The sequence below is a fragment of the Monodelphis domestica genome, chromosome 7 (genome assembly GCF_027887165.1).
Source record: "Monodelphis domestica isolate mMonDom1 chromosome 7, mMonDom1.pri, whole genome shotgun sequence".
Classification (NCBI taxonomy): domain Eukaryota; kingdom Metazoa; phylum Chordata; class Mammalia; order Didelphimorphia; family Didelphidae; genus Monodelphis; species Monodelphis domestica.
In genome coordinates, this window is record NC_077233.1 from 30,550,930 (window position 1) to 30,571,503 (window position 20,574).

The 20,574-nt window shown below is 38.6% G+C and overlaps 1 long non-coding RNA gene across 1 annotated transcript in view; it reads left to right on the forward strand.

Annotated features, from left to right (window-relative positions):
• Positions 1-216: 216 nt before the first annotated feature.
• Positions 217-20,574, forward strand: part of LOC103093541 (uncharacterized) — a 94,454-nt gene continuing 74,096 nt past the window's right edge. Inside the window, exons 1-2 of the long non-coding RNA XR_008913367.1 lie at positions 217-384; positions 3,601-3,689. This is a non-coding gene — a long non-coding RNA (uncharacterized LOC103093541). The remainder of the gene's footprint in view (positions 385-3,600; positions 3,690-20,574) is intronic.

Genomic DNA, 20,574 nt, shown 5'->3' on the forward strand with positions numbered 1-20,574 from the left:
AGCAATAAGAGTGTTCTGGAAGTTTTCAGGTAAATTTCTGAGGTTGAGATTGTGTGAATGAATCTCAAATGAGGAGAGTTTCTTGAGTGATAATAGCAGAGGGAGAATGAGGAAGAGGCAATGGAGAACAGAGAATTCAAATTCCAACACCTGGAACAGTCAGTCCATGGGAAGACTATGACTAAAATTCCGATCATTGTTGGAAAGGGTCACCAGGGAGACTGTCATTAGGCTGGAACCAGGTCTTAGTGAGTGACAGAATATGGAAAATGTGAGAACGGAAAAGATTTAAGATGAAATCTAGCTTTTTACACATGGAGCAAAGAGCACAGAAGGAGTGGGTAGTTTTAAAGAAGGATGTTGAGGTCGTCATGATGGGAATATGTGAGTAAGTAATGAGGCAAAGAGTTGTACAATGATAACCAAAGTTTTAGCATCCATGAGATGGGGAAGGGATGACAAGGTAGGAGTCTGGTTAGGTTACCATTTAGGAACAAATTCAGAAATGTTATCATTCACCTAGAGATTTGACTTTAGAGTAGAGTCCTCCCAAGATGTGAGAAAGTAGGGTTATAGCTAGACAGGAGTGGGGTAGGTATCTACTTTAATCTTAAATATTTTGAAAAAATTGAATTGTTCATTTTTTTCTAGATTACATGTCAATTCAATTATCAGTAATCATTTTCTGACATTTTGTAATCCATGTTCTCTCCTTCCTCTCCATTCCTTCATGAGGACAGATATGATATAGGTCATACATATGTTATTATCCAATACATTTTCCATGTCCATCATGTTGTGAAAGAAGCTACATAATATTCTAGAGAAAAATTGAGAGAGGAAATAAGGTGAAAAGAGCATCCTTTAATCTGCATTCACACTCTCTCTGATCCATTAGTGGCAGTAGTTAGTCTTTTTTCATGATGAATCCCTTGGAGCTGTCCTATATATTGCATTGTTGATAGCAGTTAAGTCATTCACAGTTGTTTATCATGTTTTTTTAGTTGAAAAATTGACTTAATTATTTTAGAATATTGTTCCATGGTTACATGATTCATGTTCTTTTCCTACCCTTTTCCCACCTCCCTCCCATAGCAGACCAGCAATTCCTCTGTGTTTTATATGTATCATTGATCCAGACTTATTTCCATATTATTGACATTTGCACTAGGGTGATCATTTAGAGTCTACATCCCCAATCATATCCCCATTGACCCATGTGATCAAGCAGTTATTTTTCTTTTGTGTTTCTACTCCCACAGTTGTGGATAGCATTCTTTCTCACAAGTTCCTTTGAATTGTCCTGGATCATTTCATTGCTACTAGTAGGGAAGTCCATTACATTTGATTGTACCACAGTGTATCATTCTCTGTGTACAATGTTTTCCTGGTTCTGCTCCTTTCACTCTGCATCACTTCCTGGAGGTTGTTCCAGTTCACATGGAATTCCTCCAGTTCATTATTCCTTTGAGCACAATAGTATTCCATCACCAACATATACTACAATTTGTTCAGCCATTCCCCAATTGATAGACACCCCCTCATTTTCCAATTTTTGCCACCACAAAGAATGTGGCTATAAATATTTTTGTATAAGTCTCTTTGAGGTATAAACCCAGCAATGGTATGGCTGGATGGAAGGGCAGACAGTCTTTTGATCATCATATTTTATTGCTATTACTGTGTACAATATTCTCCTGGTTCTGTTCACTTCATTTCACATCACTTCATATAAGTCTTTCCAGGCTTCTTTGTGATCATCTAATTAATTTCTTATAGCACGATAGTATACTATAACAATCATATAACACAACTTATTCAACCATTCCCCAATTGCCAGCCTCCTCTTCAGTTTCCAGTCCTTTGCCATCACAAAAAGAATTTCTATAAACATCTTGGTACAAATAGGTGCTTTTTTCCCATCTTTAATCTCTGTGGGATATAGACCTAGTAGTACTATTTCTGGGAGTGCTCAGTTTAATCTAATCATAGATGCTCCAAGACTCAATAAGTTCAGAGTTTTCAGAAAGCTGGACTGGAAAAGAGAATCACAGGACTCATCTCTTCAAGGAAGGAATTAGAGCAGCTCCTGGTAGTTATGGTTCAGAGTGTCTTCCCTCAGGGCTATCCCTTTTTCCTAGAGGAAAAGATTGAGATGTCTCTGGAGAAGCTTTCCTTACTAGAAAACAGAGAAGCTTGGGAAGATAGTAGAGAGTCTAGCTCCCATGATTACTATCTTCAGCAATTTGAATTGGTCTATGCCTCTCTGACTCATGTCCCACAGACTGTCCTTTGGGTAACAGACTAAGAATTATCTTGGAGATGAGTCCATTGGTCATGCCTTCTTTCAGTCTTCTGTTTGTCTTAAAGGTTCAGTAGTAGCACAGCACTTTGTGATAGTTCCACTTTTAGATATACAAATTAAAGTCTCTACATTGGTGAAGACAAACAAATCAACAAAAATATTTTAGAAGGGATACAAATTTTCCTCCATAATCTTTCGGTTAATTTTCTGTCACCACTTCAGAAATAGAAAATGTAGCCAGAAGAAGAGAATAAGAAACATTTGCATGTTCAACCTCCAATGCTATATTTTCTTGAAGCTTTGGACAACAAATTGACACAAATTTAACTTGAGGGCTAGAGAAACCAGAGATGACAAAATAAGGGGACAAAGTCAAGGACTGCTTCCCATTTTTTCTTGACTCCTAGTACTATGTTTCCTTTCCTTAGAATTTGCTGCCCTCAGAGCATCTGCATCTACATCCTACAGGGCTGGGTCACTCACAGGGCTCAATAAATAGAACCTAGGTCATAGGACTTCAAAGGACCACAGGATCCTAAATATCCTTCCCTTCTAATTTTATGTCCAAAATTTCCACCTCACTCATTTATATTAAAACATTAGAGTCTCCTATTTAAAAATAATAACAAAAAGGAGGATCTGATATTTTAAAAATTAAACATTTTCAACTGAAATATTTTGTGGTCTTTTTTCTGCCAGCTATTAACAACTTATTTCAAATTGGTACAACTGATTAGAATAGTTCTTAGAGGGAAAGAGGCATAGAATAACTGAGGTGTTAGAGCATAAGAAGAATGAAGGTTTTAGCCCATAGAGCTCTAACTAGGGTAAGGCAGCTGGGACTATGTTCCAGGGTACCAAATTTTGGAAGGTACTTCTAAACACATTTTTACAACACAGTTGTAACAAATGAACTTAGCTCTTAATTGAAATGATACTTAGTTTAAATAGCACAATATCTGATGACTTCCATCTCCTCCTTCTGCATAGGGCTCCAATCCAGGTGATTTCTTCCTCAGCTTTACCTTGTTGTTCAATTTTTAAGCCATGGTTTCTAACTGTGGTTGCCAATAACCAAGACCTGTTCCTCCTCTGTCCTGTACAATAACTTGAGGCTTTCTCCATACCCAGCATACATGTAGAAGGACCCAAGTTTTAAATGTATAACAAGGGTTAAAATCATGTTTTCCACTATACACAGCATTTGGATATTTTTGTTCCCTGAAAGACCATAGCAATATAATACTTGTAAGTCATTTGCACAACTGAGTGTCTTTAAAAAAAACTTTTTTCAGAGAATCACACATTGTGAGACTTCATAGGAACCTCAACAGCTATATAGTCCAATTCACACCCAAACAGAATCCCTACAACAGCACACCCAGTAAGTATACTATCTAGCATGACTTGAAGACCTTCCAAGAGAGCGAGCCTTTAGGGAACATATTCCACTTTTGGTCAGCTCTAATTGGTAAGAAGTTGTTGTTTTGCTATTTTTTGCTTTAATTTTTCTCTTTGCAGCTTCTATCCATTGCCTGTTTCTTTCCTTTGAGGTCAAACAGAGTGAGACTATTCTCTCCTCCTTTCTAAGGCAGGAAGAAAGGTCTATCAGCCTAGTCTTTTATTCCCCATGTTAAATATCCCGAGCTCCCTCACCCAATCTGAGGATATTTCATTCTACTTAAACCAGGAAAAGTTTGGGAAGCTGCTCAGAGGTACCAAAATTGTTCATCCTGGATCTGGAGGACAGAGAAGGGCCAGAGGGGACCTTGCCAGGAGGGATGGGAAGCATCTAGTTACTATCAGAAGAAGAATAAAGAAGGAGATTGGCCCAATAAGGGTGGAGGGAAGGGCAGAGAAGAGAAAGCCCCTACTACCGTGTTTCCCTTCAGGTCTGCCCTACATCAGGGCATCAGACCCTGGTTGCTCCAGGAGCTGATGTATTGCATGAAATACTACATTTACTCTCAGGTCTGGCCCATATTTCATTTTATTCACTGTTGTCCTCTGTGTTCTAAGATGATACAGCTAACAGTGTTTGCTTCCAAGTGTGCCTGAAAAGGCCGTGCCCTCCATTTCCCTGCACTGAATATACAAGTAGCTTGCTGGTCCCCTGGTTAATGGCCATGAATTTCAGTGCCTGTCTTATCAAGATAGTGCCTGTGCACTTCATTCCCTTGAACCAAGCAGAGTTGTCCGTCTCTGATAGCTGAGGTTGGATAGCAGAGCTGCCTGGCAGAAATCTCCCTCAATGATAGACCACTATACCAATGCCAATTTTGTGTGCCTCTTTGGGAGATTCATGTTCTCCTCTTAAAGTAGTCTTTGAACTTGTATCCTGAACTCCTAGTGCAGTATCTGGACGACAACAGGCAGTTAATAATGGCTTGTTGATTGACTGGTTAACTATATTTTCAGAGGTTGCTTATTCTCATAAATTATCACTTCACCCCTGGCCCAGTAAAACTGAATTGAAGTTTTTCATTCAATTCTAAATTATATTTTATATTTTATATATTTTTATATTTTATATATTTTTTATTTTTTAAATTTATTTTATTTGTTTATATATATATATATTTACTATATTTTATAAAGGATATTGATAAGTTCCAGAGTGTCCAAAGGAGGATAATCAGGATCGTGAAGGATCTGGAGTTCATGCCATATTAATTGTTGTCCTTTGTACATAAAGAGGATCAAATTGATATCACTGGTGTGATAGAGACTGGCACTAGAGAAAAAGTGCCAGACTGAAGAGTATATGAAATTTATCACCTCAGTGCTAGACTGAAGAGTATATGAAATTGATCACAGAGGTGATCAATTTCATATACTCTTCATCAATTTCATATACTCTTCAATCTGGCACCAAGGTGATCAATTTCATATACTCTTCAGTCTGGCACTTTTTCTCTAGTGCCAGCCTCTATCATACTGGATGATGTCTTTTGATGTGCATAAATTAATTGCATTATGTGATGCAGAGTTGCATAGAATTGTCCACCTTACTCTCTTCCAGAGACATGAAAGTTCAGTGGCAAGACAAAAGTCAGAAGGACTGATGATGGCTGTAAGAGGCCTTTTTCAGTATCTCCATCTTACTTCCTATTGTTAGTTCCTACTATCTGAGATTATTTTCAATTCATCTACTCTATATCTTTTTAAAAAAAACATACCTTTATTTTTAGAATTAATACTAAGTATCAGTTACAAGACAGAAGAGTAGTAAGCAATAGGCAGTTGGGGTGAAATGACTTGCTCAGGGTCATACAACTAGGAAATGTCTGAAACCATTCAAATTTGAACCCATGATCTCCTATCTCCAGGTCTGTCTCTCTATGCACTTAGCTATCCCTACCTACTCTTTGTATATTGAATGTATACAAATGTTTGCCTTTTGTTTCATTCATCATAATACGCGCTTCATACAGAGATCATGTTTTTCCTTTGTTCATATCTCCAACACTTAGCATGGTGGCTCAAATACATGGTTATTAACCAATTGACAGAAACAAGCAAAGCATCATTGGTATTACTTAATGAACATTTATGAAACACCTTCTATGTCTTGGGTATTGCGCATAGGAATCTTTCTCTTTTCAGCTCCTAAGAGAACATTTAGCCAATGGAGAATGGAGTTAAACTAAAGTGTGTTCCCCAAAATTTATGATTTCATCTTACTTCATCAGAATTCTCTAAATGAAAAGGGTGGAGGAACTTGCTAAGGCACCACCTGGGCAATCCTGAGACTTTGTTTCCTGGTTGGGCTTTCCTTGCAGAATGCGTTCAATTCTGTCCAGTATCAACTTACTCCACTGCCCTGGGAATGGTGCGATGGTCCCTTGGGCCTGCTTCAGTCCTTTGTCTGGAAGCAAAAGAGGGAAATAAAAAGGCCATCCCTTTCCTCCTACCCTATGTGTCTGTAGGATTGCTGCAGCTACAATTGAAATAATAGAGCTATTCTGCATTTAATGAGCCTTTTGTCCAAGGAAGGGAAAGTGCCTTAGTAAGTCAGACAGTTTCCCTAATGGCACATCCCCAACCCAGCTTGGGATGTCAGGGAACAAAAGACATCACTTCCTCTGGCTGCTGCCTGTGTTCAAGCTCTGGCTCTTATTACCGCTTCAGAGCATCCATTTTCCCCTGTGCTAAATCTCCACAGTTGGTGATAAATCTTTTTTTTTTTGGTAGAAAACATCTTCATTCACAAAGCAGACGCCCACTGTATTCCCAAGTGACTCACCATAACCCTTCCCCTCGCTTGCTTTGTTGTGACCAGCAAAGAGGAAACAAGAGGGCTATTTTGGGGCTGGGAAGAAGTGACATGTACCTCTTGGTAAATTTGATTGAATAAATGTTGTCTGCATCCATTTGTAACATCAAAATGCTTAGATCCATTTGATGCCAAAGGATTCAAGTTCATCTCTCCATGCTGTCATTTTCTGCTGTGAATAAGATGCCGGGCGAGACATTTTGCCTGTAGAGAGCACATTCATGCTCGGCATTATACAAACAAAAAGGTATTTCATAACCATGCAGCCAGCAGTGTCAGAAGAATGCCTTTTGCCTATATGTCAGGAAATAGTCCAGTGAGCCATATGGAACTTCCTCTCTTTCTTTGGTTGCTTCTTTTTTGTTTGTTTGTTTTAAACCCCCTACCTCCCATCTGAGAATCAATACTGTGTATTAGTTCCAGGGCAGAAGAGCAGGAAGGGTTAAGCAATGGGGGTGAAGTGGTTTACCCAGGGCACCACAGCTAGGAAGTGCCTGAGGCCCTATTTGAACCCAGGACCTCCCATTTCTAGGCCTGACTCTCAATTCTTTGAGTCACCTCAATGCTCCTGATTGTTGTTGTTGTTGTTGTTTTAATACTGTACTTACACCACCTTCTGCATGGGTACTTTTAGTTCTTACGTTTGCAATATTTCTAAAGAAAATATCTTTGTGATTGTTTTTTCCTTCTATTTTTAAATAAAATCATCTTTGACTCTTCCCTATATCTCATTCCCTAAATTCAAATCAGTTACCAAGTCTTATCAGTTCTAGCTGCAAAGTGCCTCTTGGATCAAACTACTCTCTTCACTCAGTCATACACTCAGATACATATTTGGTGTGTGTGTGTGTGTGTGTGTGTGTGTGTGTGTGTGTGTGCGTGTGTGTGTGTGTGTGTGTGGTATATGTGTGAAGACAGCTAGGTGCCTCAGTGGATAGAGTGCTGGGCCTGAAGTCACACAGATATGAGTTCAAATCTCACTTCAGACACTTATTAGCTGTGTGACCCGAGGCAAGCCACTTCAACTCTGTTTGCCTTAATTCACTGGAGTACGAAATGGCAAACTACTCCAGTATTTTTTTCTTTTTTCTTTTTTTTTAAATATATTTTATTTGATCATTTCCAAGCATTATTCATTAAAGACATAGATCATTTTCTTTTCCTCCCCTCCACCCCCCATAGCCGACACGTAAGTCCACTGGGCATTAGATGTTTTCTTGGTTTGAACCCATTGCTTTGTTGATAGTATTTGCATTAGAGTGTTCATTTAGAGTTTCTCCTCTGTCATGTCCCCTCAACCTCTGTATTCAGGCAATTGCTTTTCCTTGGTGTTTCCACTCCCATAGTTTATCCTTTGCTTATGAATGGTGTTTTTTTTCTCCTGGATCCCTGCAAGTTGTTCAGGGACATTACACCGCCACTAATGGAGAAGTCCATTACGTTCGATTATACCACAGTGTATTCGTCTCTGTGTACAATGTTCTCCTGGTTCTGCTCCTCTCGCTCTGCATCACTTCCTGGAGGTCGTTCCAGTCTCCATGGAATTCCTCCACTTTATTATTCCTTTTAGCACAATAGTATTCCATCACCAACATATACCACAGTTTGTTCAGCCATTCCCCAATTGATGGGCATCCCCTCGTTTTCCAGTTTTTGGCCACCACAAAGAGCGCAGCTATGAATATTTTTATACAAGTCTTTGCGTCCATTATCTCTTTGGGGTACAGACCCAGCAGTGCTATGGCTGGGTCAAAGGGTAGATATTCTTTTGTTGCCCTTTGGGCATAGTTCCAAATTGCCCTCCAGAATGGTTGGATCAGTTCACAGCTCCACCAGCAATGAATTAATGTCCCTACTTTGCCACATCCCCTCCAGCATTCATTACTTTCCTTTGCTGTTATGTTAGCCAATCTGCTAGGTGTGAGGTGATACCTCAGAGTTGTTTTGATTTGCATCTCTCTGATTATAAGAGATTTAGAACACTTCTTCATGTGCTTGTTAATAGTTTTGATTTCTTTATCTGAGAACTGCCTATCCATTTCCCTTGCCCATTTATCAATTGGAGAATGGCTTGATTTTTTGTACAATTGATTTAGCTCATTATAAATATGAGTAATTAAACCTTTGTCAGAGGTTTCTATGAAGATTTTTTCCCAATTTGTTGTTTCCTTTCTGATTTTAGTTACATTGGTTTTGTTTGTACAAAAGCTTTTTAGTTTGATGTAGTCAAAATTATTTATTTTACGTTTTGTGATTCTTTTTATGTCTTGCTTGGTTTTAAAGCCTTTCCCCTCCCAAAGGTCTGACATGTATACTATTCTGTGTTTACCCAATTTACTTATGGTTTTCTTCTTTATGTTTAAGTCACTCACCCATTTTTAATTTATCTTGGTGTAGGGTGTGAGGTGTTGATCTATTCCTAGTCTCTCCCACACTGTCTTCCAATCAGTGCAGAAGTATTTTGGTAGTTCAATGGGTATGGCACTAAATAGATGAATAAGTTTGGGTAGGATGGTCATTTTTATTATATTGGCTCATCCTATCCATGAGCAGTTAATGTTTTTACATTTGCTCAAGTCTAGTTTTAGTTGTGTGGCGAGTGTTTTGTAGTTGTGTTCATATAGTTCCTGTGTTTGTCTTGGGAGGTAGATTCCTAGGTATTTTATTTTGTCTAAGGTGATTTTGAATGGGATTTCTCTTTCTAGTTCTTGCTGCTGAGCTGTGTTGGAGATATATAGAAAAGCTGATGATTTATGTTGGTTTATTTTGTATCCTGCAACTTTGCTAAAGTTGTTGATTATTTCAATTAGCTTTTTGGTTGAATCTCTAGGATTCTTTAAGTAGACCATCATGTCATCCGCAAAGAGTGATAACTTGGTCTCCTCCTTGCCAATTTTGATGCCTTCAATTCCTTTATCTTCTCTAATTGCTACTGCTAGTGTTTCTAGTACAATGTCAAATAGTAGAGGTGATAATGTGCATCCTTGTTTCACTCCTGATCTTATTGGGAATGCATCTAGTTTATCCCCATTGCAGATGATATTAGCTGTTGGTTTTAGATATATACTGTTTATTATTTTTAGGAATGACCCTTCTATTCCTATGCTTTCTAGTGTTTTTAATAGGAATGGGTGTTGTATTTTATCAAAGGCTTTTTCTGCATCTATTGAGATAATCATGTGGTTCTTGCTAGTTTGCTTGTTGATGTGGTCAATTATGTGGATGGTTTTCCTAATGTTGAACCAGCCCTGCATCCCTGGTATGAATCCTACTTGATCATGGTGAATGATCCTTCTGATCACTTGCTGGAGTCTTTTTGCTAGTATCCTATTTAAGATTTTTGCATCTATATTCATTAGGGAGATTGGCCTATAGTTTTCTTTCTCTGTTTTTGACCTGCCTGGTTTTGGAATCAGTACCATGTTTGTGTTGTAAAAGGAGTTTGGTAGAACTCCCTCTTTGCTTATTATGTCAAATAGTTTGTATAGTATTGGGATTAACTGTTCTCTGAATGTTTGATAGAATTCACAGGTGAATCCATCAGGCCCTGGGGATTTTTTCTTAGGAAGTTCTTTGATGGCTTGTTGGATTTCAATTTCTGATATGGGATTATTTAAGAATTTTATTTCCTCTTCTGTTAGTCTAGGCAGTTTGTATTTTTGTATATATTTATCCATTTCTCCTAAATTGGTGTATTTATTGCCATATAATTGGGCAAAGTAATTTCTAATGATTGCCTTAATTTCCTCTTCATCTGAGGTGCTGTCCCCCTTTTCATCTTTAATCCCTTTTGATCAGGTCTATTTTTGCATTGGCTTTATCAGATATCATGATTACCACTCCTGACTTCTTTCTATCAGTTGAGGCCCAGAAAGTCTTACTCCATCCTTTAATTCTGACCTTGTGGGTGTCAACCCGCCTCATGTGTGTTTCTTGAAGACAACATATGGTAGGGTTTTGGATTCTAATCCATTCTGCTATTTGTCTACGTTTTATGGGTGAGTTCATCCCATTCACATTCAAAGTAATGATTGTCATTTGTGGACTCCCTGGCATTTTGATAGCCTTCCCTAATTCTAGCCTTTTCTTCTTTGGCTCTACCTTTTAGTCCAGTGATTTACTTTGAATCAGTCCCCCTTATCCCCTCCCTTGATGTTTCCCTTTTTAGTCCCTCCCTTTTTCTTCCCTCCCCTTCCCCCCTCTCTTTCCCTCTCTTTTTGTTCTCCCTCTCCCCCTCCCCCCCTTGGTTTTCCCTTCTCCCTACCCTTGTTGGGTAAGATAGAATTCAAGATCCCAATGGATCTGGATGTTTTTCCCTCTCAGAGTTGATTTCCCTGAGATTGAGGTTTAAGTAACCCCCCCTTCCTCTCCTTCTTATAGGAGTTTTCTTCCCCTCCCTTTCCCATATGAATCTTTGTGTGAGAACGATTATTCTATTTGGTCTTTCTTTACCCCCTATTTATACATTACATTTTCCCCACATATTAGTATACATAGATTGATATAAATGTAGTCCTTATAGAAGAGAGTTTGAGTAAAAGAAGAAGATAACATTTTTCCCTTTCCTTAATATTTACCTTTTCAGGTATTCCTTGCTCTTTGATTTTCAGTATCAAACTTTCCACAGAGCTCTGGTCTTTTCTTTGCAAAAAGTTGGAAGTCTTCTATTTTGTTGAATGACCATACTTTCCCTTGGAAGTATATAGTCAGTTTTGCTGGGTAGCTGATTTTTGGTTGGAGACCCAGCTCTCTTGCTTTCTGAAGATCATGTTCCATGCCTTACGATCATTCAGAGTAGAACTTGCAAGGTCTTGTGTGACCCTGATTGGCATTCCTTTATATCTAAATTGTCTTTTTCTGGCTTCCTGTGGGATTTTTTCTTTTGTTTGATAGCTTTGGAATTTGGCAATTACATTCCTGGGAGTTGTCTTTTGGGGGTTTAGTGTAGAAGGTGTTCTGTGAGCTCTGTCAGTGGCTGTATTGCCCCCTTGTTCTAGAATCTCTGGGCAATTTTCTTTGATTATATCTTGTATCACCATGTCCAGTTTGGTGTTTATTTCTGGCTTTTCTGGGAGTCCAATTATTCTTAAATTATCTCTTCTCCCTCTATTTTCCAGATCTGTCATCTTGTCGGTGAGATATTTTATGTTCTCTTCTAATTTCTTGGTATTTTGGCTTTGCTTTATTAATTCTTGCTCTTTTACACGATCGTTGTCTTCCAGCTGCCTGATTCTGGCCTTTAAAGCCTGGTTTTCCTTTTCAGTTTCATCATACTGGTTTTGTAGATGCGTGAATTTCTTTTGCATTATTTCCAACTTTTCCTCCCAGAAGGCTTCCATCTTTTTGGTCATTTCTGATTCAAATTCTTCATGGGTTTGTGGAGAGTTTCCATTTCCTTTGGAAGGTTTTGGAGCATTTTCTTGTATATCATATTCTATCTGCTCTGTATTTTGGCTCCATAGAATGTGTCCAAAGTCGCCCCTTTCTTCTTATTTTTCTTGGTATTTTGGGGCTTCTGTGCTTCTGTGGAGTTTGCCATCTCTGAATGTGGAGGATTAGCTTTTCTTATCTCTGTCTGGTGTTCAGAGGCTTTAGTCCTGCACAGATTGTCGGTTCTATGAGCTTTCCCTGGGTTAAACTGAATATGCCTCACTGGAACTGGAGTGGAAGGGTCGGACCGGGAGGCCACACTCTCCCCCGGCTCTCTGGGTCGGGTTGCTTTCCGGAAGTTGCCTTCAGAATACCTGGCTGTGAGGCTGTTTTGTCCGCCTGCGGGGGGGATGGGCTGCGGCTTCCTGGAGCTCCGAGGGCAGGGACTTTCACTGAGACTTGGATAGCAGGATCCAGCCTGTGAGGCTGTCTTGCCCGCCCTGAGGGTTGCTGTTGTTTCGACCCTGCTCTCTGCCGGGGGAGCTCCGAGGGCCCTGACTTTCACTGGGACTCAGATAGAAGGCCCTGAGGGTTGCTGTTGTTTCGACCCTGCTCTCTGCCGGGGGAGCTCCGAGGGCAGTGACTTTCACTGGGACTCGGATAGAAGGCCCTGAGGGTTGTTGTTCCGAGGACCCTGCTCTCTGAGCAGGGCCGGGCTGCAGCTTCCCGGAGCCTTGGACTCTGCGCTCCTACCCCTTAGGTCCGAGTGATCTTGGGTTCTGGCTTTTGAGTGGGGCCATACCTTTTGATCCGGGTCCAAGTCCAGGAGGAGGATTCCCAAGGTCTGTGCTGTTGATCGTTTTGAATTTCGGCGCCTTAGGAGCTTATAGTTTGAGATTGGTCGGGAAGGGTTTTCCGGAGATCTGAACTTTAGCTTTCTCTAAACCACCATCTTAACCGGAAGTCCTACTCCAGTATTTTTGCTGACCCATGGGGTCACAAAGAAGTCAGATGACCAAACAATTATCTATGTGTGTTGTGAATGTATATATATTTATATATATAATTTGCATATGTATTTATGTATATATATAGTTACAGCATACACATATATGTCCCCTACAGTCCTTTAGACTTTAGAGATTCTTTAAATTCCTTTAGATGTCCTTTAAGTACTTTAGAGATTAGCATAATGCCCTTATTTTACAGAGAAGGAAACTGAGAACCACAGAGAGGAAATGCATTTTTCAAAGTTTCATTCCTTGTAGATAATGGAGTTATGACCTAACCCAGGATTTCCCACAGAGGGGAAAATTTTTCAGAAACTGGGTGCAGCTCGTGCAAAGGTAGAGAATCAGATGAGGGAATGGAATTCATAGGGAATGGTTTGAAAAATTGAAAGAAAATAAGTGAGTTATATAAAATAAATATGGAATGATAGTTTGGACTCAGATTGTGAAAGGCTTTGCATGCCCAACAGAGGAGATTATATTCATTTTGGGGGGCAATAGGGAGCCACTGATAGTTCTTGAGCCATGAGATGCTATGGTCAGTTTCCTCAAATGTATTATGAAGATCTTGGATCTGTTTCCTCTATTGCCCTTTCCGGCTTGAAATCTATCATCTCACTGAATGTGGAAGGTAAGGGAGAGAAAAGAATCCAAGAAGAAAGACTCTAAGTTTTCACATCATCAGAGCACAAATGCTTTTATACTGTAACTGAATTCCTAAGTGATTTGATTGATAGCTATTGCTTTAAGGAACATGTATATGTATGGAGAAAGCAAAGAGGATACTTGCCTGATGGGTTGATAGATACAGGCAGGCAGCCAATTCCACTCAATTCTATCCAACCAATATTGGTTAAACATTTACTATATATAAGGCACCATGCCAGGGAATGCAAAGACAAAAAGGCATAGACTGTCCCCTCAAGGAGTTGGCATCTTACATGATAATTAAGATAATACTGGCCTAAAAGTTCTCTTTCTTCTATATTGGAAGTCTCTCTTTATTCCTTAATTCTTTGTTTCCCAAAGGTTCTGAGGAGCAGTAAGCACTTAATTGCATGGGATACTATGCAATTCTAGGTGCTGTGGAAAAACAATTCATTCAGATGCTTTTCACTCTTAGTAACTTTCTTTCCAAGAGAGTCCACTCATTTCCTTAACTATCGATGCCTAAAAAGAAAATCATAATAAAAAATCTTCACCCACTGAAGCCAAGTCTTCATTGACAATAATGATCAATTCCTTGTGAACCATAGACTCATAGAATCTCAGAGTTGGATGCGATCTCAGGGGCCTCTTCTTATTCCCAAATGGGACACTCAGCATTCACAAGTAGGTTCCTTATAAAGGTTACCTTAGGTTCAACTGGAATTTGATCATCAGAATGGTATTGATGTGATCATAGACTGATTAAAAAAAAAGGAAGAGCATTTAGGATAAAGGACAAAAACAGTCCTTTCCTTTACTTGGTGAGCCAACAGTAAAGCTTGAACAGAGTGTAGACAAGGTGTTCCACCAAGCTCTGGGGGGAATATTATGAGAGAATGTTCCCAAGGAATTCTCTCAAAAAATATGATTCATAAGACCCGTCTCTGGATTGTTTTTTACTAGTTACCCAGTATTTTACATTTAATTTTAAATTAGTATTTTAAAAATCATTTAATGAAATTATATGATGATAAATAATTCTCTGTAAATCTGTTTAATTTTCTTCCATAAATAACCACCATCAGTGGGGAAGATAAACATAGCTAGGAAACAGAAGTGGAGGGGGCCACAAAGGACCACTGTAGCTTGGATGCATACATGAATAGGCAAAGCTCTCCTTTAACATGCAGGATCACTGATGATTTATGTTCTTTTATCTTGTTACTGTGGAAAGGAAAACTGAGAACCAAGCTTTTGTATTTCTGCCCACTGAGAGTGAGCAGCCATCCTTTGGAATGTGATGGGAGGGGGAGTGACATTTGGAGTGAGAGAAGAGGCTTGTGGGAGAAACTGTAGAAAGGAAAGGGTCTTTGCCCTCTGAACTCTGTTGAGTGAGGAGTAAGGACCTCGAGCTCTAGATCCCAACCTGTGGAAATGCCTTGCCTCCATTTCTCTTATCCAGAAGAAGAGAGAAGATTCCAGAATGTTTGAGAATATCAGCTAGAGCAGTGGTTCTCAACCTTTCTAATGCCATGACCCCGCAATATAGTTCCTCACGTTGCAGTGACCCCAAACCAAAAAATTATTTTGGCGGCTACTTCAAAACTGTGATTTTGCCACAGTTATGATTCAGAATGTAAATACCTGATATGCATTATGTATTCTCATTGCTACAAATTGAGAGGTTGAGAACTGCTGAGCTAGAAGAAGAACCAAACAACAGATGCTGCTGAAAGGTGCTGATCCCTTAAACTTCAAGGGGTCACCCTGAAGATCCTTTCCATCCCTTGACCTCCTCAAGAAGGACACTTGCCATTTGTTTGGTTAGGACAGAGACAGTGATTAGCTAAGAAGAAGATAGATAAGCTGAAGCTGAGCCATTTTGGCTCAGCTGAAGAAGAAGCAAGGGTCTCCTATTCCCATATACCTATTCCCTTTTTTCTATTACTATAATTATTAAACCACTTTATAATATAGAAATATAATATAATATAGAATATATAATATAATATAGAAATAATATAATATAGAAACCACTTTATAATATAGTCAAATTCAAATTGAAGGAAGAAAATAGAAAGAGAAGATGGTGGGCTGGGCTAGCCATTGTCTTGGCTAAACAGCAAAAGCCAACAGTGATAGTCTGCCTGCTAGACAAGGGGGACCTCTGGAGTTTCAAATGTCAGTCATGCCTTCAAGAGTAAACTCCACTATTCCCCAGAAGTCCACTCAAAGACTCTGATCCTGTCATCCTTAATCTTACTTTACCCAGGGTACCTCTCTTGTGGGTTGTGTGAAGAAATTACAAAGATTGTCTCTCAGGCCAGAGGATTCCTATCCCTGTACCTCACTAGTCTTCCATATTCCCTCTGTCCCTTCCCCTTCTCCTTCTCTAGTCCTTATTATAAACCCTTCCTAATCCCCTGCACCTCAACCCTTAAATTACTCTTTCCAAGCTTACTATCCTTTGGAAATGACCAATGATAACATCCTTTTCAGGTGGTGCTGGCACACCTTGTCCACACTCTTTCCAGGCTTTACTGTTGGCTCATCAAGGTAAAAGTAAGGACTGTTACTTCCTTGGTCCTTGAAGGCTATTCTTTATTTTTTAATTCAGTCTAAGATCTCATCGATATAATTCTGATGATCAAATCCCAGCTGATTCAAATGTAGACTCCTGTATTCACTGTGAAGCCAGTCAGCCATGCCCCCTTTGGCCAGGACCATCACCTGATCTTCCCTTATAGTGATATATACTCCATTGTCTTAACCAAACTAATGCACTTGTTTTTAAATGACAATGTAAAATCTCACGTATTAGACTATTATCAGATAACTTAATGAACTTAAATCCCAACTTTGCTGATGGGATCAATTTCAAAACCTCTAGTCTTTAAAATATAATTCAGAATAATTTATAGTTTAACTCTACTGAATTCTTGAAATTAGATTCTGGGTTATTTTAGCTGAGTAGGAACTTAGAGAGCCTTTAGATGCCAGATGATGAGGCAGCAGGAAATTAAAAAAAAAAACAAAACAAAAAAAAAACCCAACAACAACAAACCTCAGACTGATGATCTCACAGCAAAGCAATGGAGATTAAATTGAACAGAAACTGGCTTTGCACATACTGTCATGGAAGCACTCACTCTCAGATCAATATGGGCCATAAACAGGGGTTGTTCCTTATCACAGCAACTTACAACAGTACAGGGGTCAAGAAGGGAAGAGAAAGAGGACGTCAGAAATGGAGCTGTCAAAGGGCAGTTTGCCACCATCACTGCACAATTTTCCCTGCCTACCAAAGAAAGGGCTCAGGACTCCCAGAGAGCAACAGTTAGTGTCTGTCATCAACAACACTGATAAGAGGCCTAAACCTGCAGTCCCTGTTATACAGAGATTTCTCTGGACCTGCCTTTCAATGTAAAGGGCAAAGTGGAGAATACTGGTAATTTTCCTGATACATCAGGCTATATATTTGTATTAATATATGCAAAGATATCAATATTCAATTAATATATATTATAATTAATATTACACTAAACACTTTTCTCTGTCTCCATTTTATTCATTAAGAATGTATGTGCATATATAGATATTCATTTTATGTGAATTCTAAATATTTTTATAATGTACATGTATTGACATATAATTTATATATATGTACCTACATATATTTGCACAGATATATATGTGCAGATATATAAGTATTTCTAGAAGTGTTTTGTCTATGTGGGGAATTCTCAGTAGGCCAACTACTCTTCAGGTAAAGTGGAGCAATTAATCTATGATTCATAATCTTAGAATGTTTCCTGAAGCAGTGAGTGGGTTAGTGACTTGCTTGTGGTCAAACATCCAATATTTGTCAGAGGCAGCATTTGAACCCTAGTCTTTCTGGCTCCAAACTCAATCCAATGTCCATTACATAATGCTGTTCCTCACATATGTGTGATCAGATATTCATGCATTTGCCCAAACTATCTGTTTAGTAGAGGGAAAATTGCTTATTTGCCTTAAATTATGTGGGCTGCTGACTCAACTTCTCAGATGAACATGGTACAAATGGGGGAAAAAGGGTGGTTTTAAAATGAATTCATGTGATTTTTGCAAGATAGTCTATAACAAAGATTCTTAACTTTTAAATTGTAATGGACTCCTTTAGTGGTCAGCCAAAGCCTATGGACCTCTCCCTAGAATACATTTTCAAAATGCATGAATAAAATACATACAATTACAAAGGAAAAATATGACATACAATTCTTCAAATATTATGCCCATGAGTGCATAAACTCTGGGTTGGGAATTGTTGGAAAGGAATGTTTTGAACTTAGAGTTGGGAAAAGCTTGGGTTTGAATCTTGCCTCCAAAAATTACTAGCTTTGTAAACATGAGACAGCTAATTGTGTCCTTGGTACTGTTTCCTCATTAAATTAACAAGGATCAATTAATTAATTAATTAAAATTAATTTTAATAATTTAATAATAAGAATTTATATGCTCTCAACTCTTAGTTTTTGGAATACAAAGAAAAAAATTATGCCGGCCACCAGAGAGAGTTTGCATTCTAATGGGAGACATATCACATACATACACATATATGTATCTAATTACATACAGAGGGGATACAAGGCACATAGTCTGTGAAGGATAGGCATTGGTAACAGAGGGACCAAGGAAAGATCTCCTGCAAATGGTGGCCTTTGAACTGAGTACTTAAGGAAGCAAAGGATAGGGTGGAAATGAGGAAGGAAAGCATTAAAGGCATGGAAGAGAGCTAGTGCAAACTCATACTGATGGGAACTAGAATATTCTATGGAAGGAATAGCAAGTAGGTCATTTCTGGTTGGAGTATAGAATTCATGGAGGGGAGTAATGTGAAATGACTGGAAATATAGGAAGGAATCAAGTTGCAAAGATCTTTAAATGACTAGAGAAGTTTATATTTGATTCATCAACCAGTGAGCCATATGGAGCGATTGAAGTTAATTGAGTAGAGGTAGTGACATAGTCATACTGAAGATTTTGGAAAATCACTTTGGAGTGGGTAGAATTTAGGGAATTAATGCAGTAGTCCAGCAGATAACTGATGGGGGTCTATTCTGGATGATCCCTGTGCAACTGGAGAGGAGACAAAAAGGAGATGTAGAATTAGAAATAAAATTTGGCAATTGATTGGCTACATGGAAAGATTTGGGGTAAAATACCAGTAAAGAATAACTCTGTGTTGGTATCTCTAATTGACAGATGGTAGTGCCTGTGACCATGATGGGAAAATTTGGAAGAATGATGGATTTGGGAGAAAATTATGAGATCTATTTTGGACACCTGGAGTATGACTTGTTAGGTAGGTCATCTAGCTTGAAATGGTCAATAGAAAGTTACTGCAGGACTAGGACTCAGGAGAAAAGAAAGGTATATATAGTTATATGGATCTGGGAGTCATAGGTACTGTCATCTGGTGACACAAAGAAGTGGAAGCAATCCTTGTTCTCAAGTAACTTAAATTCGAATGTATATGTATACATACCAACCCATTGTAGATGATGAGATGATTGAGTTAGAGAACCTACAGAGAAAAAAAGAGGCCTATTGATAGGACCCTGGGGTTGGTCCTATTATTGAGTTATCATTGAATGAATTGTTGAGTGAGTCATAGATGAAGATCTAGTGATGGAGACTTAGGAGGAGTGGTCAGTCATATAGGAAGAGAACCAAGAGACAATAGTGCCAAGAAAATGTAGGATGAGAAGGTGGTCACAAGCATCAATTACTACAGAGGTCATTGGACTTTTTTCCAATTGAGAACTTTGGTTAATGTAATGACCAACCATGATTCTAGATGACTAATAATGAAGAATTCTACTCACTTCCTTACAGAAAGTGATCAATTAAATATACAGAATGAGACATACATTTTGGGTTGTGATCAATTTTTAAATTTGCTTTGCATGAGTAAGCGTATTTGTTAGAGTTTGGAATCCAGATTATTGACAGTTAAAAAAAATAATTGAGGTGACAAAGTGGAGGCAGCTTTTTAGAGGGAGATGAGAGAGAGAGAGAGAGAGAGAGAGAGAGAGAGAGAGAGAGAGAGAGAGAGAGAGACAGAGAGAGAGAGACAGAGAGAGAGAGACAGAGAGAGAGAGACAGAGACAGAGAGACAGAGACAGAGACAAACAGAGACAGAGAGAGACAATGAGACAGAGACAGAGAGAGGGAGACATATCTAGGGTAAATTTGGTGATAGTAGGGATGGTGTTAGAGGAATGTGACATGAGACTAGGAGTAGAGGGAGCAATTAACCTTAATTTTTATCAGTGAAGCTGGTGTCTCAGGGGAGAAGTGGAGTGGGACAATGGGGAGGTTGCAGATAATAATTTCCTAAATCATAGTAATGTTGTAAAGCTCAAATGAAATAGTGTATATTAATCACCTTGAAAAACATAAATGACGGTATTATTATTTATTTTTGAATAAAGAGTACAAACTCTGCCACTCTGAAAATTAACTGAAAATTTTCTAATGTCAACAAGGAAATATTTGGCATTTATGGAGTGCATTTAGATGAGCAAAATATTTTATATTTTTTTCAGTTGACTGTCACAATAATTCTGTGATAAAAGTAAAAAAAAACTATGGATATTATTCTCTCTTTATTACAAATGGGCAAATTGGTCCTCAGAGAGTTTAGGTGATTTACTCATAGTCATACTGTTAGTATCTGTCAGAGACAGAACTTGAATCCAAGATTTCTTGACAATGGGTCTACCATTCTTGCCTTCATGCCACATCACCTTAAAATTCTTAGTATCTTAGCCTTCTTCCACTTGTTTTCACTAAAGCCTTCAACATACAATAGCATTTTATTTTACTCAACCTCTTTTTATTGGTATAGGGAACTTCTTATAAAAACTTTCACTTGTTAATGCATTGGTACCTTCTCTGTTACTTTTAACCTCAAAGACTAG